This window comes from Phalacrocorax aristotelis, chromosome 6, assembly GCF_949628215.1.
Source record: "Phalacrocorax aristotelis chromosome 6, bGulAri2.1, whole genome shotgun sequence".
NCBI lineage: Eukaryota > Metazoa > Chordata > Aves > Suliformes > Phalacrocoracidae > Phalacrocorax > Phalacrocorax aristotelis.
The window spans coordinates 23,676,115-23,700,164 of record NC_134281.1 but is presented as its reverse complement, the minus strand read 5'-3'; the positions used below and the strand labels follow the sequence as shown (position 1 = coordinate 23,700,164).

General features: G+C 39.4%; 1 long non-coding RNA gene across 4 annotated transcripts; it reads left to right on the top strand.

Moving 5' to 3' along the window:
• Positions 1–75: 75 nt before the first annotated feature.
• Positions 76–23,320, top strand: LOC142058808 (uncharacterized). 4 transcript variants are annotated; one of them, XR_012661114.1, is made up of 4 exons: positions 76–10,301; positions 18,565–18,697; positions 20,006–20,369; positions 21,479–23,320. It is a non-coding gene; the product is annotated as an uncharacterized LOC142058808 (long non-coding RNA). The 4 variants fall into 4 exon arrangements; XR_012661115.1 differs by having other exon boundaries at positions 20,006–20,995; XR_012661112.1 differs by having other exon boundaries at positions 20,006–23,320.
• Positions 23,321–24,050: the final 730 nt, after the last annotated feature.

The window sequence follows — 24,050 nt, the reverse complement described above, 5'->3', positions numbered from 1 at the left end:
CGGTTGCATAACCCGAGCATGCGCGGGCGGAAGCGGGTGGCGGGGAAGGGGAGGGGGCTCGAGGGGCGGCGGGGTTGTGGCGGAGGGAGGCGAGTGGCGGTCTGATCGGGACGGGACTGAAGGGATGAGGCAGACCCGGCCGTGGCCCCCGCCATCGCCTGCCCTCCCACCGCGGCGCCTCTCGGGGGCCGCGAGTTCCCCTCAGCCCTGCCGCCATGGCGAGCCCGAGCCGGGAAGGCGGCCCCCCCGGGCACCTGTTGCCCCGCTGCTCGGGGGTTCTCTGGCCGTGGCGGGGTCCCGGCCAGCAGCGGCCGCGCTGCCGGTCAGAGCAGAAAGCCCCCGCGGCGGCTTGGCTCGCTTCGGCCCGGCGTGCTGCAGCGGTAGCGCCCGGCCCTATAGCCAGGCCGCGTAGGCCTGGGGCTGGCTGAGCGGCTCTGCTCGCCCAGAGCTCCGTCCTCTCCTGACAGAAGGGGCAGTCGTGGCCGTTATTTACCAATAATAATTACAGGCTGCTGTCGTCTCTCCCGCAGCTGAATATTTACTACTGCCGGTAGAACTTGCAGGTGGTTTTGGTGGCCTTTCCAAAATGAATAGGTGTAAAGTGTTTGCTTGCACTTCCGTATGGTGCAGGCCTGCTGTCCACAGGTTAGCTCTTTCTGTGACTGGTAAATGAGCATAAATATAAGCTCTTGGGAAAAAGAACCCTGTTCTTTTCTGCACAGGTGGTGAGGAATTATCTTTCTTCAGTTTTAGCTGGGTGAACTTATTTTTTAAAAGGCTACGGCTAGGACTGTGCTCAAACTTCAGAAGTTGCATGCAGTTTGTCATCGAAGTAATAACATAGTGTCCAAGTAGTTCCCTGCCTTGTAGGGATTGAGAAATTGTCAGGCTGTGCATGCTATAAATTCACACTAGTATTTTATTAATCAGGAAAAAATGTATTGTTAATGAGATTTCAGTCAGGCTGGATTGGCACCTAGAGTAAATATTCCCACTGGGGAATAGCTGTTTCTTAGGGGTTGGGCAGGTTCCCTCACAGGCAGTGCAGCGCTAATGCAAGGCTGCTCGGGGGATGTTTGTATCCAAGACTGTCTGATACAGCACAGGGATGGTGAAATAAAGAGTACTGAAAAAGCTATGGAAATAGTCAATGGGAAATACCTGTTTCTTCCTAGAAACTTCTTTATGTAATAATCTGAGAGTGTGGCTTCCTAAATAATAATTGGATCTCTTTCCAAATGACTTTTCTCTTAGTCTTCCTAGATTTAAGAGTAGGCACGTGTTATGATACCATCAAAATAACAAAACACTGTAGAATGCTTTGAAAGACACAAAAAACGTGGTAGCAGACCAACAGTGCTAATGCAAAGAAAGAGGTTCAAGGAGAAAGAACTTCAGAATTCCAAATATCCTAAAACACACCAAGTTTTGGTCCAAAGAACAGGTACCACCGTACATAAAGTGCACAAAAAGCAGGTGATCAGGCATACCTCTGTGTAGTCAGCGCACTAAGCAAGCAGAGTTTAGAGTTTGATGAAAAACAGGACAGGCTTTTCTCTAATTAGTCTTAGGAGGAAGTGAGCAATAGCTGATGGAAGAAGAATTCAATACCTGAGTCAGTAATTGTCTCACAGGATATTTAGGTTCCATAGTCTTAGGAATGGCAAATAATGTATAAATAAAATATCTCCTAGGTTTACTTCTTTTTTGTTTTGTTTTAAGAAGGAAAACTAGTCAAAAGTATCTCCCACTGCAAACCTAGGTAGTAACGCCTGGACACTTCCCATAGTAGACACAGCAGAACTGAATGCTGCTGGGCTCAGGTACCCATCCACAAACAAGCCTCTGTCCGCAGAAGAAAAGAGAGAGAGAAAAACAGAAAGCTAGACAAGGTGCTTCAAGAAGTTATTTGACACAAGTAGCTGTTCTGCTGCAACAAAACCTTTGGCAAGGCAACAGGAAAGAAGAGTAATGTATGGAAAGCAAAATTACACAGGAAAACAGGTAGGCTAAGATAGACTTAAAGAGCAATTAACCAAAGGCACGAGGACAAACAAGGTAGTTTTTCATCAGCCAGTGGCAGAAAGCCTGCAGGAAACATCGGGTTATTTGCATGTAAGAAGATGGCACAATGGAAGAAAAGGCATTGAAGAGTTTGCTTTCTCAGCACTGAGATGTTTCACTGTTCCCGGATACTAGCTGTGTAAGGGAAGGGTTAATAAAGATTAACGTTAAAGTCAGTGACTCATTATCCAAGAGAATTAGGAGTGGCTCTCTAGAAGGAAGGAACTGAACAGTCATTAGGAAGAACTCCTAATGAATAACCATGTCAGGGCAAGAATATGGAGATGAATGTTATCAGTTGAGTCTTGATTCCTCTGTTAATGAAATTCGGTCCCACTGTGGATGAATATGTGAGGCGCAGGCTGTGGGATAGGCTAGCCGTGGTAACCTTGATAGGTACGTTTGCCTGGCAATAATTGATACATATATTATCTATGGGAAACACTTGCTTTACATTATTTCCCTTAATATTTGTTCTCCTTTCTCACACTGGTGTGAGAGAGCTCACTGTGGAGCTCTTGCCCCAGAATTTCCCAGTTCTTGCTGCAGGAGAAAAACTCCCCGCCCTCCTCCCTACTGCCAGGTCTGTGAGCAGCCATGGGCTCATCCTGTGGGCAAGATACTCCTCTGTGTTATTACTACAGTGCTCAAAAGTGTAATATGTCTCATATTATTATTTCAGTACTGAATTTAAATGCAGACCATTGCAAATAAACATCCAATAAATGTTAACATTCTGCTGTTAGCTACAACTATTAGCCGCCACTGCCCTGTTTCCTGTTATCTGGAGCATTTGACTGTAGTGGGGTAAATAGCACACAACAATAGAGCTGACCCCTGTTTCTTTCATGGTATATTGCTTGTATAGCTACTTATTAAAAATTTTGCTTACAGAAACTTGCAGAATCTTCATGCGATTTATATAAAACAGAAAAATTGTGTTGGGACACTTCTGCAGGTTGATTTATCTACATCCTCAGTATGTATGTTAGCTTAAGTGAATTCCATTTGTTTGTTTGGGGTTTTTTTAAGTTACAGGCACGCCTGCCACTTAGTCTAAAATAGTTGCGAAAATAGTAGACATTGAAGAAAGATAATTTAGGTTTAAAACAATTTTTTGGGAATGAAATTTGTCACTCACTGTAGTCTTCCTCTAATTTTGTGTCATAGTACTTGCTACCAGGTGAGACATCCCTTCCTCATAGCTTAGGATGGTGATACTAAACCATATGCAAACACAAAATTTATACAGGTAAAGAATTCCTGTGTTCAGGTACCTCTCCGTAGCCTTTCGAACTATCTACAAACATCATCTCGCTTGAGCATAAAAAAACTTTTTTTCAAATGTGGATGATACCTATGATGGAACATTTTTCTTTTAGGACAGAAAAATGTGCATATGGGAGACATCTGAGTCATTTAAATGCTTATCAGTCTCTCCAACAGCATCAGCTCTTAAAGGAGTTCCAGTCTGTTTCTAGAACTTCTTCCTTTTTCAGGTTTCTGCAAGACAAGATTGCAGAAACCCATAGGTGATTGGTCATCTTAAATAGATTGCTTGCTACCAGTTAAATTTTTTCTTAGTCTACAAGACAGAATATTATTCTTCCAGCAACAGTTGGGTAGTACATGTTGTATGGTTTCTTCTGTAAAACTTTGTCTTTGAAAAGAAGAGTTTGCTGAAATTTTTAGTTTTGGCTGATCTGCTCTCACCCATCAAGTGTTACTCTGTTCTAACATCTCAACTTAATCTAAAATTCAGCTTCCACCATAACTTCGAATCGTGCGAAACTAGTTGCACTGATATCTGGTGAGTACAATTAGCATCTTTTCACTGCAATTAAGCATTTTCTGTTGGCTGTGTACACTTCCATTTTGTTTTGGTACAGCATGGAGCTTCCACAGGAGACTGGTACTAGGGAGCAGAATATTCTTCTGCGCTTTCTCCCTGGCCGCTATGAACTTTGGTGACTAATCACTTTACAGCATTTTGATTTACTTTTCAGTGCTGTTCTTGTATCGGCCATGTAGGATTTGTGCCTTTCTCAAGCTTGTGTAAGAGACGCACAAGAAACTGCAGTCCACTGATTTTTTTCTTTTTTCATTCTCCCTTACCAGCTGGCCTAATAGACCTTTAATGTTTTGTGAGAGTTGACAGTAAATCCTACTTCTTCTTTGCCTGTCTAAGATAGGAGTACTACCTGGGCACTCAGGAAGTCTGCTCTCCTAGCACGTGCCTCATGCAAGTATGCACCAGTGGTGACCATACAGTCTTTTCTTTTTTTTTCCTCTCCTACTAGCATTTGCTTTTTTATTTACCTTAATGGAATGTAGAATTATCTAACGTGTGTTCTTCCTCATTACATTGCTCACTCTTAGTCAAAAGCCATTTTGTGGTAAACTGTTTAATTTCACGTTTCTGCCTTTACTCTCAAGACAAACTGTTGTTGATTCTTGATTAATTCTTCAGAGATTTTCTCGTATTTCTGGCCCATCACTAATTGCACTAAGTTACTTAAGAACTGTCAGTCTTTCCCAAAATTGCTAAATCCTCCTGAGTTCTTGCATGTTCAGTGTTTTCTGTATGCTGTCCTTGATAGCTCCCTGTGAAGAGGAGGCTAATCCAAATGGCTGACACAAGGGCAGAAGCCCAGCAAAGACACCAGTGGTGGAACAGACTCTTTTTTCAGTGTTTTCATATTATTTGGGAATTTCACTTGGCAGCTTAATTTTGCTGTGAACTTCTTGCAATGCTTTCTCTTTTATGGCTGTTGGCCTGTGTTTTGGTGTATTGTACATTATCCAGCAGACAGACTATTATTTTAGTATCATTAACAATCACCTGTGCAAAACACTAGCAAATGGCTTCACTGGAGCACCTTTTCTAAGAGTTGTGGCTATGACAAACCCCGCATCATGTTTTTGAGTACCTGGTCTCTTGTTCCTCCTGAGACAATACCTATTATTTTGTGTGTTTGAAAAAAGCAGATTTAGGAAGTGTGTTGTATTTGAATGAACTCAGCAACAGTTTGCATTTCTTGTATAGAATGGTGAATGCAGAGAGAGGGAGTGGAGGCGTGACACCACAAAAGTGGGATCACGAGGAGCTGTGTTATCTTCCAGGGTGGATAGTACAGGACTGCTGTTGGCAACCACTTCTGAGTTGCACTTTTTTTCTATTTTCTTGGGTCAGTTGACCCATTAATAACCTCTTCAAGTGTATTTTTATCTGCTTTTCCCCTTTTCCAAAGGCATCTGCTGCTTTCCAAATGATTTTTTTTTTAGGCCATTCAAATACTAGGAAAACATGCCAGGCCAACACTGAAATCCTTTGTAGACAGGACCTATCTGAAAGCACACCACTTGCTATGTGAATGGCAGAGGAGGAGAAAAGAACTTATCCCAAAGCCTGCTGTGAAGCCCACGTTAAGGTGAAGCAATACGTAGTCCAAGGACAAATCCAAAGAAAAGATTATTAAAAAACCAGCGTACTTCAACAGAGCAACTGCTACACGCAAGTGCAAAACTTCTGATTGCACTTAGAGGCTGACCTGTTAGGAGCTAGGCCCTGTACAAACATCGAGTAAGTGACAGTATTGCTCCAGCAAACTTTTAGGGCAAGAAAATAACTGGCAGCGAGTCCTCTGAGTGTATGGGAAAAGTGGCCTCGCAGAAGAGGGGGCAAGTGACGCTGTCTGAAATAATTCCTCCTTTCAGAGAACAAGCAGTGCTTTCACAGCAGTGGATACTTAGCCGTGGCACACAGTATACGGATTACATCAGGTCCATTTGCCACCTTTAATTATTTTTGAAAAAGAAAAGCATGAAAATTTTCAGTTTAAATTTGAATTTTTAAGCGTAAAAGCATAAATAATAAAGGCATTATGAAGCAGGCAACAGGAGCTGGTGGAGAGCAATAGCACTGGCTCTTAGAAAACCTGGAACAGTAGCATGCTGTTCCCTTGGTATTAATGAATAGTTGTATGAGACGTACAAAAAGCTAGTATTTAAAGTATATTCTACAGCTCTTTATGCAGGAGAATCAATAGTATTGCAGACAGATACTAATACATTACTATAGCTAGCTACTACAGCAAATACGATGCATTTGCATGTGGTGTCATGAGAAGAGTACATAGGAGCTAAAAATATGGACTGTGGCCATTTCAGAAAAGCAGCTATTTACACTTCTAACACTTTAAAAACATGTCATTTTTGATGGCATTATGCAATTAACACAAGTATCTAAAGCATGTAAGTGACAGGTTTAGCTACCTAAATGTAGGATATGGGTGCCAGGTTTGGGAACACCATCTAAGCCAGAACTGCACTTTCAGTCTGCTAGAGTAACTAAATTCTTCATCTTACCCAAACACATGGCAGCATGGTCTACCAGTGTGCCATCCATAGATGTAGATAGCTCAGTTATTTGTCCTACTGCATACTGCCCTTATTTCATCCCTATGACTCTTGCTATACAACTCTACTCTAAAAGTCAAGTAAAAAAAAAAATTAATTTGAATTGCATCATATAAAGTTGTGGGGCCATGTCTGCTTGAATCCACACACAGGCTGAAATGAGCTCTACAAAATCCAGGCTTTTCAATGCGGTGGGCTGGACACAAGGGGTACTTTGTGCCGTTGCCTTTCCAGTCGCATAATGGCTCTCCGTGTCTGTCCTGTGGGCACAGCTACCACTCCTGGGACGAGGTGCTCCTTGAGTTGGTGCAGTTAGAGAAAATGAAAAGCAGAAACAATCCTCCTGTTGTCCAGATCTGGCCCACGAGCTACCAATTAGACTGCTCTGAACTACAGCGCACAGTTCAAAGGGTGGCTAATTGTATTTTAATGACAATCTAAATGATACTGCTGATCATTTCAGAAGCGTCCAGATCACTAATTGCTAGTAGCCTATGTAGTGCTGTAAGCAGGCAAAGCACTGTAAAAATGTGAAGTAAGATTATTAATGTTCCAAATGGCCTTCAGTGCCCTCCCACATATCAAAAGCATCATCCCTTGTTCATAGGCCCAAACTTCTGCCCTGGCTGCTCACACCTGTGATGCAGCTGCCCAGCTGCAGCAGGTGTTGTTACAACATCCTGGAAATAAGAGAAAAAGTGCAGCAATTCAAACACACTTATATTCATTAACCAAAAATTCTACAAATGTTAATAAAATACACTAGTAATAAATATTAATTAAAATCCTTATACCATCCCTGCTTCAGAACATTTTTATCTTAAATACTTGCTTGATTGAACTGAATCTCTGAACAAAGCATGGTCAGGATGTTTAAATACACTCACCAGAAATGCAAATACTAACAAGCCACATGCCTGTTTGTAGCAGGCGTTATTTCTTTCCTTGTTGTTGCAGTCACGCAGGAGGAGCGGTGGCGCAGTGGGGGGACCCAGCCAGTCCATGGAGCACACGATGCCGGAGCTGTGCTTGTGCTGCAGGTCACGGGGATTTTGGATTCCAAGGCTGGCAAGTCAGCACCCACCAAACACATTAAATTCCTTTCCAAATGTTTATTTGTATTTTGTACAAGATGCCCATAGGCTGTTGAGGAATCCATCCTCCAAAAAAAATATTTAGAGTGCAAGTCACGGTTTTTCCCTTTAGAAATTCAGCCAAAACACACCGAATCTGCTAACCACTGACAACATAGTGGTGGTTGAGATGTTTATACATAAAACACTATATCAGTGAGAGTAAACTGCACATCTTGCCTGTGTAATAGATATCTCTAGTAATGAAATTGAAAAGCTGGCTAAGCCCTTTATGAGAATATAGGTTAACTGTAGTACAGTGGATTTTAAATGCCAAATCTAAGCAATTAGAATTTTGAAGAGACTTTTACTGGTGCAGGAAAAGAAAGAGGCTTGTTTTCTCATTGGAAAATAAAATGCATGTAAATAAATACTAATTTTTTTGTTGTTGTTGTGAAGATTTATATAAGCTTAATCCCTTCACAGCCCTAGAGTATATTAGGTTTCACTAATCTAGTCTCAATTTTATGTGGGATTGCAGGCATAGGGTGAGAGTGAGGACCTAGCTCTGCTCTGTGACCAGGTGTGCTGCGAAGAGAGTGAGATGATCTGTGTACCCTTTACACCTGAAGCCAGTGATTTTGTGCCTATAGTTGCATGAGCACCTGTTTGTGTGAAGAAGCTCCTGAAACTGCTTTAAGAGAGACATTTGTTTATGCAGATAAGGTGGCTGGTTACAAAACAACGAGATTTGCACGTGGGAATAATTTTGCATGTGATTTTCAAGATTCCTTTCTTGCAGCCATTTGACCTGGAGTTTTGCTTTCCATGTAAATGATCTGTCTTGCTTGCTTGGTTAATGCTTTAAGCATGCTATTTGTGTTCCTCTGCTTTTTCTTAAGGCTGTGCAGTGGTGGTGTCTCTGGCAATGAAAGTACTGTAATATTCTTGCGCTTTGTTACTAAGTGCAGGTTTTTTCTTTTACAACGTCAATGGTGTTTGAAACTGAGAAGGTCTGATGGCACCTAATTCCTCCCTTCTGTTTCAGGAACACTTGCCTTAACAGCCAGTACTCTCTTACAGATCTCACAGTCTCTACAGAATAGCACACCTGAGCTGATGCCAGATAAGTGCTGGTCTGGTAAGAGGTAATGTTTAAACTTCTGTATCCCCAGATTTTTTCATTAAAGGTAATTCACTTGGTTTTCATTCTTTCTAGAAAGGTCTGAGATATTGGTCTCTTAGGTTTTTTTTTGTCTGATTTACACAGATTACTTTCTCATCTTTGTTAATTCTTTTAAATAAATATCACTTGAAATTTACCGTGTGGTTTTCTTGCCCTTCATATAAGTCAGGAAAGCATTTAAAATTTAGAGAATGAAATATTTTTGAATAATGGCAACTCTTTTGCGAGAGGTGAAAAGAGTTAAAAAACCAGCAAGCTTGTCACTTGATGACAGAAAACCTTACTTTTGAAAGTCATACAAACATGCAGCCTGGCCTGTGTTCAGTGTCTTGACTGCAATAAAACAAGAAACGTTAATTAGCATAAATTAATGGTCTAGTCCTGAAAAAGAAAAAAAAAAGGTAAATATTACATAGTTCTCAATAATGAAAGCATTTTTGTTTTCCAGAAGGCATCAGTTATATACTGACCTCTCAGTATATAGAGCAACTTTTGATTTCCCCCTACCTAATACAGCACAGAAGAGTGTCTCTTTAAATTCATTTATAAAATAATTCAGGACTGTGGGTGTCTTTGATCTGTTCCTCTCTGCTAAAGTACAGAAGAGAAGAACATGTCGCTTAGCAACCCTGTGCTGGAATCGGGGTGGGGGTGTAGGGGGAGGGGAGGCAGGGAGGGATGGATGGTCCAGAGTCACAAAAGGGGAAGATTAATCCCCATCAGAACTAAACTTCTGACATTGCATCTCTGAAACGAAGCAAGCAAATAAACAAACATGGGTGTTTGCAGAATTAGGTAATCTCACTTTTTTGTTGTTGTTTTACACCACTTCTGGTCTATTAATAGTAATTTTACCACCAAATCAGGCACGGGATAAGCAACACAGGCTTAAATAGCTTCAGGACTGGGTTGCAGTCAAAGGGAATCTGAAGTTTTATTTTTAAGCCTGTTAAGCATATTTTAAATTGAATTAGTGTTGTCAAGGCTATTAATAATTTCATACCGCAATTTTCATCTGAGGACTTCAAGTAAATTTTGTGTGGCATCTCATCCTGTTTTACAGTTGGACAGTTTAAGCATCAGCAGACTGATTTGTTTAGGGTCACTTAACTTGTCATAAATAAAAATCTGGATTTCTCTAAACAGTTACCAGGCTGTGATTAGCTGATAACTAGGTAACATCTTAGTAACTTTGAAAAAAATATCAATTAGGAAAGTAACTTTGCACTGAAGTAGATGAGCAGCACTCAGACAACCTCTACCACTTCTGCAGCTGCAGGTTGTTAATGTCCCGCAAGGCAGTGGCAGTTCCATCTCAAACCAACGGCTCCTGCTCTTCCTGTTTCTGACCAGTGATGTCCTAGAGCAGTCCTTTTTCCTAATTTACCTTTTTCTTTTGCATGAAAACTCAGACATCAGATCCCACAGCACTGCATGGCTGAGTAATGGAAAACTGCTGCAAAAAACTGTTTAAGAGGAAGAATGACAGACCTAGATTAATTGTAGCCCACTTCAACATGTTTCACAAAGATTTAAAAATATCTCATAATTTAATAAAGGTAAATTGTTATGCCTGGTCTTATATTAATGGTCATAAACATTATTTAAAATCTTCATTTTTAAACCACTTTCATGTCCTAATCACCTATAACTTATTAGTGAACATACCACTGTACAGTAAAGAGAATTCCTAGATGGTAATGGTTCATATTTCTCCCAAAGCTCGGTACAGCTTTATTATTTTATATTTTTATTATTTTACAGCTTTATTATTTTGTGCTCAAATTTGTAGTAAAATTGCAGATGATTAGAGCAAATGCTTACCTACATCCACAGGCTAGAAGCTTATCTAAACTGGCATCTGTTGCATATTCCAGCAATTACAAACATACTTGAAACTAGACATCATTGAACTCTGAAGTAATGCTTGTTTTTATCTAGTAATGGAAATGGCAAATGATAGCATGGACCTCATTAAGATCTAAGTTTCTTAGAATAGTGTACCTAATAACTTAATACATAAATAAAAAGAAAATTTTTTATTACCCATGTATAGTAAAGACCTAAAGAGTAGAATCCTGTCTCCAGTGAGATTGCTGAGAATTTTACTAGTTACTGCTGGGGTGCCCAGGATTTCCAAGAGTGTGCTTTTTTGTATTGGCAAATGCTTATGTAATGTGATTCTTTGGAGAAATTTAATTAAAGAGAAATGTGTAAAGCACTTGGCATTAAGTGGTCTAAGTTAACATACAGTATTTAGAATGAAACTCAAATTAGAAGCAAATAATGCTAACTCAACTGTGAGCATTTCAGTAAAAATTACTTTATGGAGAAGCTCGTGTGTTTTTAGCAAGTATTTTCTATATGCTTTTATTTTTATGATCCAAACAAATTTAGAGGCTTTATTTGAAATGTTGCAAGCAGAAGCAAACCCCATTGACTTGACTTTATCTTTGCTCTCAATTACACCAGGGTCAAGAATTCTTTATTGTAACTTACTACTGAATAAGTATTTTTGCTAACTGCCTAAATTAAGTGGGAGGAGGAGTCCAGCAACAGTAGAACTCTTTTACTTGCACTTGTGTTTACAGTACCAGTTCATATACTTAGTGGTTTTTATTTTTAGGAAAAAGAAATATGTAATATCCATGTGGCTAAGATTATTTTGGTTGGAAATTCTTGTAGTTATAAAAAAATTTATGTGATTCCTCTAATGGAGATGGAGCATCTCCAGCTTCTCAAACAGGCAAGCAGACTTTGTGAGGTTGATAAGTTTTGAGGAATATGTTTTGGACTACACTGATTTAAAAACATGTACAATTAACATAGCTTTCTGGTTATGGCATTCAAGTTACCAGATCAGAATGATACATGAAAAAAGCGTAAAGATAAGGCATCGTTTGCCCAAACATGTAATCAGAAACTGACTACCTAAAGGTATGTCTTAATCTGGAGAATTAGAACATAGATATGTGATATTTTTCCATTTCAGAGCAATCATTGTAATATCACTATGATTCAGACTACCTTCACGACTTCTTAATCCCAGTACTGACAGAGGGAGAGCAATCTAAATTCCCATAAGCATTGTGTTGGAGAACTCTCAGTTTACTGCAGAAATTCTTGCAAATATGTTTGGTGGAGAACTGGGCCCAGCCTGTTCTGTTCTGTGGAACAGAAGATTTTCGTTGGCGCAGGACACCACACTGTGACAGCCTCTGTTCTTAGGGAAGAATCTCTAATCTAAAATGTATCAGACTATTTCTCTCTCATAATCTCCTACTAAATGAAAATAGAAGTGTTCAGCTTTTTTCATGGTGCATAGGGAAGTTTGAAGTTAAAAATAAATCTCAGATCCTTCTCGGTAGAGGGACAATGGCTGTCTTTTCTCTTTAAGAAAAAAGCATGCTGGTCCCGTTGCCCTCTGCAAAAACAGTAGGTCATTACAGAAAGGTTTTTTTGGTATTTGAGGCTCAGGTTCCCTGTGATCAGCACTTACAGCAATGAGAACTGCAGCAGGTTCAGAGCAGCTGGACATCTTTACTGCTTGCAGTATTACCGCAACATGTCTGACTCCAGCACCAGAGAGCTGGAATATAAATGGCATGAAGAATTCATTGAAATGCTTTGATGTTGCATATAAGTGGAATTTGAAAGGAATAGGCGAGTTCATTTTTAAAAGGAAATTAATAAAAGACATAAGGCTATACAAAACAATGGGTGGTATAAAGGAAGGTCTGGTAATTCTTGCCATTTAAGGAACATGGACATTCGCAGAGGGAGATACTTTATGCAAAAAAAAAAAAAGAAAAAAAAGAAAACAAACCCAAAAGAATCCTTTCCGTGTTTGATTTCACAAGGTGCCCTTGCTACCAAATCTGTCCCCTGACCAGCCCAGCCAGGTGGGGATTGTAGCATCCTAAGGTGTTGTAGTGCTGAAAATTTGTGACTCGAAGTGAAAGGTTTTGCAGAAAAGGAAAAAAAAAATTGTGCGAAGGGGTCCTTGTCCTCGGAAAGCCTGCTGAAAGATACCTTTTTCCTTGGAAGAAGTCCTATTTAGATGGGGAATTTAGATGTATCAATGACTGTGGCAGACTATTTCTGAGGAAGCCCCTAGTTAATGTTTTGGCAGCATGAGAGTGTTTTTTCCCAATTGCAAATGTTGCTCCATCTGCCACAAAGCCATTGGTTCCAACAGTCTGTCCGTCCCCATTAAAGGGGCATCACAGAAACATTATGTTTGCTGTTGGGATATCAGAAGAGGAAAGCAATATGAATGTGTAGCCTGCAACAGTAGTGTGCCCTGTTGGTGAAGAGTTTGCCATGAGATAACAAGCCAGCTGAGGATGTATGTCTTCCTTCTTATTTACTGATGAGTGAACTTTTCATTTGGTTGTATTTAATGCTATTTAGGTAAACTTTTGATAATGCCACTGGCTTAGGTCTGAGTTATATCATAGAAATATTGCTTGGAAGTGTCCCCTATATCAAATCCTACCTTCCACTCAAAGCAGGATTGTCACCAACACTGGATCAGGTCCGCTGTGATTTTACATAGCCATATCTTGGGTGTCCCCCTCTGAGTAAACTCTTCCAGTACTGCAGCACTCTACCAATGAAGCAGTTCTTCCTCATGTCCAGTCTGCCTCCAAGGCTAGAATGTGTGGCCATTACCCTTCATGTGAGACAGAACTGAAGGAAGAGCTGGTTTTCTGTTTGGTACCTTAACTGGTAATGTATTCTTAAAGTGTTTTAGCAGATGGTAGTGGGCTACATAGTGTGCAATAGTAGCAAAGGTAAACCATTTTTTAAATTTAGTAGAATTCTGTAAATAGGCTTCTAAATTATCACAGTAAACAAGAAATGGTTCTTACCATGTAGACTTTCTACATTTTTCAATACCTAGCCTAGCATTTTGTTGTATACAAAAGCTCTTTTGCAATTTAAAAAAAATTAATATTTGTCTTTCATTCTGCATTGGAATCAAACCAAACTCTCACCATTCATGGGAGGCAGGAGGAAGAGGTCTCCATGCCAGGAGGTGTGGAGATGATCAGGTGGCATACTGATCATCTGCATCCCATCACTGCTTCAGTTCAGGCCTCGATCTCCTAAATCTCAGGCACATCTCCCAACTGCTGCGTTATTGGCATACCTAGGATACGTGGATGGTACTACCTGTCTGTGGTCCCCAACATTTTAAGAGTTTAACATCATAATAGATCTGTCTCTGTAAAACACGTAATTTTTAGCCAACTATCACATTTCCACAAAAATACCTTCCTGATTTGTTTTTTGAACCCTGAATTATAACAAGGCAAAAAAGTATGTGATTCCTTAAACCCAAAAGAGACATCCACCAGAAAAAAAACCAAACATCTCAATTCTAAAATGACTGTTTCAGTAATGACTTGTAATCTGTGCAGTTTCATCTACTCAATAATACCCAGCTTAGTGTTAGATCTAAAAAAAGAATGAAATGAGAAAATCGTTCCTTTGATATGCATTAAATTATTTGGTTAGTAAATTGGTGAATCTTATTGAGTGTTACTAGCTATTAGCATGTTACACTTCTTGATGTTGCTCATGAAGAATGCATATGAAAATGAGGAAAAGATTTCCCTTTTGAAGTTGCTGCCGCTTGTTGACATTTCTTTTAACTGGTGGCTGTCCTCTTGAATGCAGTATTCTGATGTCTGTTTTTAGGAGATTCTTCATTTTCAAATTGTTCTTTTATTGGTTAGACTTTTTTTGAATGGGTAACTCTCAAAATAATTAGCCTTTCAAGGGAACCATGTTTTCACAAATGGTTATTAATTAGTATCTCCCCCATTCAATATACTTAGGCCTTTTTCATTAGAATTTCAAGCTTACATCTGGCCTGGTCAAACCGTGCCTGGTATCACTGAAGACAGAAGGAATCTCATTGCAGATTTCAGGAAGAACAAGATCAGTCCCTAGGAGTGAAGAAAGATCATTTGCATTCACTTTGTCGTAGGAAGATGTCTCTTTTCTAGGAGAACCTACAAACGCTTCTTCAGACTCTGGGGTAGGACTGAGGAGGGAGCAAAAATGAGTGAAGGAAAACAAGGTAACTCCATCTGAACAAGAATACCATCTTCAAAGACACTATCAGCTTCAGCATCTGGGCTAATAAGCCTCAATTATACTGCCAGTTTTACAGTGCTGGAAACATACAGCTCCCTTTTTTTAAAGTCAATGTAAGTTACATAAAAATAAACCCATTGAAACCAACAATCATTCTGCATATGAAGTTATTTTCCCACTAAGGAGCCAAGGATCTTCAATAAGAACATACGTTGTTTTAGAAATTATTGCCTGTATTACACTCACAAATAAAAAGCACAGTGGATAATAAAAAGTACTCCAGCACATCATGCATTGCTGCAATGATCTAATCCCATTCTGGTTCCTGTTTGGCTTCTCTAAGCCAGTTTTTGCCCCTTCTGTTAGTCTTGTCTTTAACCTTAAAATCTGCCTTGAACATTGCCATTGTTTTCCTGCTGAAATAACAGTCTTTCTTTTGTATGTCAGGCTTTCAAAACAGACTGGAATGTCATCTTTATCCTTTCTCTACCTCCCTGTAAGCTCGGCTGCTCTCACATGCAGCTTCCTCCGCACTTAGTCATTAAGGAGCCTCTACCACAAACATGAATTCACCTATCATTCCTGGGCAGACTTTTCTTCTATCCAAACCAGAACCTCAGCCCATATCACTGACATTTCTTCATGAAGAAAGTTATCTGTTTAAGGTCAGTCTCTTCCATGCTTGTCCCATCAATTTCGCAGGTTCTGTGAACAGTGTGATCACATTGCTTTTTTGTCATGCCCATCCATTGTCTCATCTTCGGCAGAGGTTACTCTGTGGGTTAGCCCATACAGACTGTATCTAAACCTGGCAGTTATTTCTCCATGACAGAAATGGCATTTAAGATAAGTCTTTTTCTGTTCCAACTGAAAACTAAAGCTTTGAACCAGACTCTGATGATCTTACGGCTCACATAACACATTCCTGCTTTCTGGGCTTGACCAACCTTTTAGAACGATAAAACGATTTTATCTAATCTATGGGTTTACATCCTTACTAGTCTCTTCAGCTTCCTTTTGTTTCCTGCTCCTCTGTCATTGCAAGTAAATTACTGCTCTTTGCTTTCCCAATACCCTCCCTGAACACCTCGCCTAGCCATCTCTTTCCCTAGGAGATGACTGACTCATCCCTCCAATGGGTAATAATTCCAAAATTTCCTCTGTGGCTGAGAAGTCACTTTATCCACAAAGCTGTCTCCAGACCTTCCTCAGAACACTGTCAAAAGATCCATGTTTTCCTCTCTTGTGCACAGATGTGGTGGCAGGGGCTGAAGGTGTTACCCATCAGCAGGACCAATGTTGCGCTCTCATTGCTTCCATTGTCTGTATTTGTCTGGTTCATCCCCAGCATGTCACCTCCCTCCCTAGGGCTGCCATTTTCATCCACATTTATGCACAGCCAATTACAGCAGGTTTTTAGTCGATACTTAAAATTTTCATAAGTAACATAATAATACCTGGCTATTTTGCTTCTGCTAGTACTAAATCTGCAATACCTAAAGACTAACATTTACACTTCCTTGAAATAAATGCTAGTCATTTTTTAGAAGAAATAGCCCAACAAATACAATAGAAAAAACAGTCAGAAACATCAACATCACCTTTCAGATTGAAAATCAATATGAAAATAATGAAATTTTAAAAAAAACAAACCAAGGTAAGCCAACATGGGTTGTAAAAGTCGGTATAAATGGCTGCCCAAACCATTACGGAGTCATAACTTGAAGCTTCACTCTGGAGAAGAGCAATGTTTACAGAGAGAGTAATTTTATTTTATTGAATACTATTAAAATACCTATTAAAAGTTGGATTCTAAAATACTGCAGAGTGGCTCTTAGAAGACGTAGCATGGACTGTGAAATGGTCTTACATGGTGATATAGTTATGACATAATAGAATATAAGCTATTTCAAGAACCCATTTACAAGTAAGCTGTCTGGGTAGAGCCCTGCCCTCTCCGAAATCAATAGTTTTGCTAGTGACATCAGGGATATGAGGTTTCCCTCTCATTTTTAGCCTGTGCAAGATTAAATATTGGGTCAGGAAAACAGCATTAGTTCTACTGCAAGTACCAGTGATTTTAAGTATAGCATTTGCTTAGGAGGATTACTAAATGGAATTTGGAAAGTGATTTATTAATGGAAATTATTTTTTGTTAATTTGTCCAGATTTTGTTACTGGTAGAAGTGTCATGTTATTTTGTATGGTGGTGTACCACTGCTGTAGCAATAAGAAATATGCACTTAAGCTATAGGCCTTCGAGCGTGAGAGGTGGATTGGTTCCCTTCTGTATTCCAATGGAAAACCAAGAAAAGCAAGCATTTAGTAGCATGAATTCTATGATTACACAGCTTAGCAAGCACCTAAATGCTGCAAGTGCTATGATAATTTATCTTTGAACTTGTTAGTAACAATGCATAATTAATAAGTAAGCTGTAGGAACATGCAATTGCTATCTATTTTCAGGGTATTTGCCATGTGGTTGTGGTATAATTACAGAGATTATACCTGCTCTGTAGAACAAGAGTACACAGTGTACAGTGTACTTTATTTTGTGTTATTTCGCATCACTTGGTCCAGTGAGGCAGGGCACAGTGCAATGGAGTTTAACAAACTATTTCATTCTGTTGTAGGTGGAAGCAAGCCACAGGTATGAAACTGGGCATGAATCTGCAGAGTGCTGTTATTTAAATGATCACCATTGTTTCTGGCTGTTCAGGGTGGCAACCTTGCTTTTTGAGCTCAAGTTATTTATATTTTGGACTACTGCCCTTTCAGTGGTATAAATGGACTTGAATATGCAAATTCAAAATAATAAAGGCAAGGGGTTTGGGTTTTTATAGTATAGCAACTCCTTCGTCTCATGTATAATATTGTAGATCTCTCAAATAATTACAGGTGAAAGAATGCATGGAAAGAATCTACCTTCCAACAAAGTTTTTAAAAAACTATATGCTGGCACATTACCATTTCTTTGCCCTAAAACTCCATTAGTATCAGAATACCAAATGTGAAGTTGCATAACAGAGGCACTGGGAAAAAAATACCTGCTCATGGTGAAAAGTGGAAAGGCATATGCTGTGTCTCTGAGTTAGTCACGTTTTATGTGATTCAGCATAAACTATAAGTAAAACTAAATTAAAAGATGCTGTTATGTTTGAGATCCACATCTAGCAGGAAGAGGAATATTGTGCATATCATTTGATGCAGGAATTGCGGTGCCATTTCTCTAAATGATGATATCAGCCTTTAAACTGATGCATGTAGTATTACCCACTCCAAGGAGAAAATGCAGACCTTTCTCAAGAGTAGATAACACACTGCACTGGTTGAGTAACTTAACAGAAACATGGATTTATTTGCTGTTGCTGAAGATGCAAAAATTTAACTTCGGCATGGAAGAAAACAATCTAAGAGAAGTCTATTCTGGTCTAGGTGGAAGAAAAAGTAGGATGCTCTTCTAAGTGTAAGTTGTTATTGTTCAGCTTCATAATAATTTTCTTGTCTTGAGGAGCTTGATTTATGAGTATAGCATTAAAAAAAGATTCTTGCTCAGAAAGGCCAGCAGTGTGACATGACAGGGCATGAATCGTGCTGTATTAATTTCCAGTTACTATGTTGGCTGTGTACAACTACATCACAAAATGAGATGCAAATTAACACGATACAATTGCCTTGTTTGAGCTCATGGTGATATTACTCTCTGTGTTACAGCCAGTGTACTCATGGTTCGTACCAGCTGCCCCAGGCCCACTGACGTTAGGAAGGTGGCCGCAGCTCCCTGCAGAGGATCACGTGGAGCATATGGCTCTCCTGTCCCCGCAGCTGGGCTGGATTCAGCACTCAGGTTGGTAGACAAGCCTAAATGGCTTGTTTGAAAGTTGGTTTCAGGGAACTTTGATGCTTAGCATCAAGAACTTATTTCTGTAGCAGACCAAATGAAGCAGACTAAATTATCCCAAGAGTTATTTATGAGCACCAAGTGTTAAAATTTGAGTCCATCTCAAATGATGCAGCTTAAGGATATTAATAAGGTGCACTAAGTCTTTTTTGCACTGACAAAGTTAAAAATATTTTCAGAAGAAGTTGGTTTGAAAGCAAAATATAACTTCCCTTTGCAAAATTCATATTTGAAAGAAATGTTAATTGGTTTAATGACTTGCATTCTTCAGTATTTCTACTGAAATAATCAGTGGGTTTTGTTTTAAATTGTTTTTCAAAGTTTTTGTATTTTCATAGAGTGGACCCTTTGTAAGGGACAAGGGAAGAGACACCCATACTTGTCCCAGTTAGAATCATAGACATCATCATCCATGAATTTAAGGACTTTTTCATTTTCATTTCTCTTAGTTAACGTCATAAAGTGCTTGGGTGACAGCTGCAGCAACTGTTTATGTTTTCTAAAATACCAGCAAAGTACTTCAATTGCATACCAACAAGAGCCAAGGCCTATATTTTATAAATGTCTTTAAAGCAATCATTTAAGGCCCACTACAAGACATAGATGTGAAATTTTCACTCTGGTGTTTGAGAGAATATTTACCTCCTTTTCAGTACTGTGGAGTCTAATACATTCTAATACATTTTTTTCTTTTAAGACGACATGTTGTAAAGTACCCAAATCCCTCTGAAAAGGCAATAATTCTTTTAAACTTTTGTCTAAAAAGATGTTGTTTTACAGTCTGAGAAGGACAGTTTCCACCATTTAGATAACTGACAAAGGGAGGCTTTCCACTGACTCCAGCAGGGTCAGGATCAGGCTCTTCTGCTAGTGTTTTGGTACAGTATTGTTTTTCATTAAGCTGCAACAATAACCAGGAGAATCCTGTAATTATTTATGGGAATTAAGTAATTTTTAAATAGTGAAATTATGCATAATTTCAGTTGTAGTTTGGAACTCAACCACTCTCTATGCTGTCGAAAGCCTCATCTCTCACAAGTGATATTTTGCGACACAGAAAATGTAATTAATTGGGGTGAGACAAAAGCTCTGGCGAGGAGCAGATTCAAGTTGTGAAGTGGGTAAAATAATGTTCTCTTTAGGGTTGGAAAAGCTATCTTCTAGTTAGCATGAAAATTACAAGTGCCTGTAAACTGCAGAATATGCATCCCTAAGTCTTAAATAATTTTCAGTAAAATGTACTTTCTATGTTAGTTTTCTAGGTTCAGAAGTGGGATTGTTCTCAGGAAGACTACTCAAAACCAGCTCTTTTTAATGTTATGTTCGCAAAACAGACACCATGTGACGCAAAGTCATATAGAACAAGGAGAATTATGACAAATGTTTGAAGACTTCTCACAACAAATTGCTCACAAACCATTCACAGCAAGAATTACTTGCAGAGTGATTACAGCACATGTTCTTGAAAAAAAGTTCAAGAAAATCAATCTGCTCATGGACAAATGATGAAGAGAGGAAGAAGAAAATTTCCTCTAACAAATACGAAACTGCACATTATTCACTCAGATCAGTTGGCAACAGCCAATTTTTATGGTAGTAGGAGCTTGTGGAGTAGGAGGTAACTGTACAAAGAATGATTGATTCAGTATGTTATATTGCAATTCTGGAAGGGGTTCAACATCTAATTTAAAAGCCATTTTCTTCCTTTTCCCCAGAAAAGAAAACAAAATGATAGTCAATGTCTGTGAGGTGTTTTGGGCAGATAGACTCTATTTCATGTCCATGCAGTCCTGTGCTCACTAACAATGGCTAGCTCATAAGAAAGAGCAGTTTTTAATTAGGAAAGATCTCTCTTGCCAGAAAAAACCCAAAACCTGCCTGAGGAAGGATATTGCCATCATAATCTTCTTTGCATCTTCCCATTAGACTATAAAGGATTTGCTCTTCCAGAACAGACACATAATGTGTCTTAAACTCAGTGCATCTTTTCAGCCTTTGAGTTGTGTAGTCTTGTCTAAAACTCCTTCTCTACCAGCCCATCCTTCATGCCACAGTAATGAAATGAATGGTGATTTAGTTTCATCTTGGAAGAATACAATGCACACTTTAGGCATCTGTCTCCTAAGACCACCTTTTGTCTCATTTTCCCCACTGCCAGGGAGGAAGCCAGCCACCTTTTGGGCAAGAGGCTCTGGGATGTCACACCGGGATGCTGGCAGAGTTGTCTTCTGCCCAGGATAGAGGGTGACTATAGCGTGTTCTGTTTATGTCTGTGGTGTGGTGGATATGAGTTCAGCATTAAGATCTCCTTAACTCCTTACACATGTATTCTTGATTTAATATTTAATTCCTAACTTAATTCCTGAGCAGGCACATGCTAGCTTTCAAAGGCATAGCAGATGCAAGGAGTCCACTTGATCCCTACTGCTTTACTTCACAAAAAACTTAAAATGGTAATGCCATAAATGAGCATTACAGGACAATATTTGGGTGAATGATGTTCAACATTACTCCAGATTTTAGTCATAGTGAAAGATTTCAGAAGTTACTTTGAGCTAATGGAAGAATAGTTTTCATTTAAAACAGTGATGTGTTCATTTCCATAAATGCTGATTGCTGTAATTCTAGTGTATGTTCTTGGCTCAGTTATACTGAACTGAGTTAGCTTGTTATGACTTAATGCTAACCATTGATTATAAATTAATTTTACTATTACTATGTTTTTAGCGAGATGGCTACCAGGACTGATACATTTCCACATCCACTGAAGGGAACAATGAAAAGAAGGTGTATTTCTGCAAGAACGTTCTAGGCAACATTTTCAACAAAGAAAGGTTGTGCTGCAGAATATTATGCCCAGGAGCTGTTACATCAGCCTATTAGCATACAGGGTGAGGATATCTGTATCCAGTTGAGCTGTGCTGAAACCGCCTTTAATTCCTGCCCTTTATGCCTTTCCTCCCATGCTAGAAATTGATGTTAGATTCAAGACTGCTTGAAACATCTTTGGGTGGTAATGACACTCCACCGTGGGTGAGTGCTCAGCCCACCGTTCTGTGCTCTAGGAGCCCTTTCTGAATCACCTGTCTGCGCTTCGGACAGGAGCTCAGAGCACACTAGCTCATCGCCTGCAGAATACTTGTCAGATGACTGCTGATATGTTGGTGGACCAACTCCAACATTTCACTACAAAAGAGCTTTAATTCTGTCTATAATCTGTATGGATGGATTTCTCAGCCTACCTCAGTCTGCTAGCTGCAGATAGGTTGGTTGATCCAGGTGAAATAAAACACACTGCCTTTTGGCTTGACCCTCCGCATATGCAATTTTGGAAAGTTTGCCTAGAAAAGATAACAAAATGTTCAGCTGCTGCAGCCCCCCCCACTCCCCCCAAAGCCTACCAGCTTTTTTGCTTTTGTGTAATTTGCTGCATGTGATTAACTCCACTGTGTTTCTGCCTGGCAGAATCTGTGACTAAAAATATCCTGTGAGTATACGTAGTATGCTGCAATACTGGCAGAAAGTAAATAAGACCATAGTCTTCATAATCACTGTTTTTCCAAGGAACTGCTCCCAGCAGACAGGCTATTTTAGACTGTAAATGGAAATCAGAAAATGAGATTTTTCTTTCCCTGCTAGCTCTTCTCCTGGGAATCTTAGTGTTTTTCTCTGTGCACCTACTTTGGGTGTTGGTGGCAGCATATTGATAATACCGGTCTCTTGGAGGATTGATCATTGGAGCCTATTCTGAAATACTCCAGTGAACATGGGAAATAATTTCCACTGGTACCAGTGTATTATTTGTTGATATAAAATCAAGTGTTAGATCAAACACAGAGCTGGATAGCCTGATTTACTTCATGATTCAGGTGACAGTTCACTCAAAATTCATGCTTGCAAAGTAAGTAGAGGTATTTCCTACCTACCTGCACTTTCTGTTCTAATATTGCTAATACATTTGCATACTTAGCTCATCAAATAAGAGGTAAAAGGCGGTTTGCAAAGTCCAGTCATGAATGTAGACATCCTTGGTTTGTAGTCCTGTCGAAACCAGTGATGTTTGCCTTGCCTCCAGTTTACAGCACAGATGCTATCATCTAAATCATATGTATCATATGGATCTAATACAAGATCTTTGCATGGTCTTTAAATCTGAGAAGTTCTAATTATCATTCTTAATACTTCATGTATTATGCATTTTTTTTTTCTGGAAAAAAGCTTTGTGTTATTTGGAATTCAAAAGATTAGGCTTTGCTACAGCAACATGCAAATCTGAGAACTTGAGAACAAGTCATAATCTTTAGCATTGGGTGCACTTTCCTGATGCCCCAAATGGCATTGAGAAGGATTTTCTGTGCTAGGAAATACCCTATTATTTCTTGGCATGGGTACTGCTGTGATATTACATCTGTATCCCCCCCCCCATTTGACTGAATACTACTCACAAGCATCCTTTGACCTGCTGAGTAGTCGGTAATGTGTTTTAGTCAATTGTAGCAGTACTGAGAAGCACTCTCTCTTTCTGACTATATAAATAAAAAAACCCCACTTTTTAACTTTGGAAAAACATTAATCATGCTGTCGTCTTCACTGAGGGAGGAGGAGTGGAGTCTTCAGAGAGCAAATCTACTGAGTGAAGGAATATCTCAAACAACAAGGCTCAGCTCTGGCACTGAGCAGGTAAAAGATTTTTCAGAAAATATGTGAAAAATACAGATGGCTTTAAATAAATGCATAGAAAAACCACGGTGTGTTGTACCCAGACATCACATGCGATAATACAGCCATCACATTGTTGTTGTAATCATAATTTGTCCTTCTCATAGTCTTCCTCTTTGCTTTGTCATTTACAACATCCATATGCTTGACTTCAAGCAGCTTGCTGCTGTTCACTGGTTGCTTGGTTTGACCTTAAAAGTATTAAAATTGCAAAAATATTTAGGAAGTTGGAAAACTGTTATCCAGGAAGGAGTCTCAGAGGACAGAGAAAGATGTGAAGTGACTAAACAACTCACCCTTCAATTTACTCTGAAAAGGTCCTGCCTCTCCTTGCACATGACCAGCTGCAATTGCCCTTGCTGATGGTGCTTCCTCCTACCTTTTCATGGCAGGCTGTCTTCCCTTTATATGATTTATTCAGGTGTCTTCATCCTCATCCCTTTCTATTCCTCTTTCTGAAACAGCACAAGACCCAGCTACTACCTATTGCCCACCTTCTTGCTCTGTTATCAACACCAGACTTTCTGTTTTACTATTAACCTTAGTTACTTATCTGGACATGTTTTACCTCTGTCCTTCA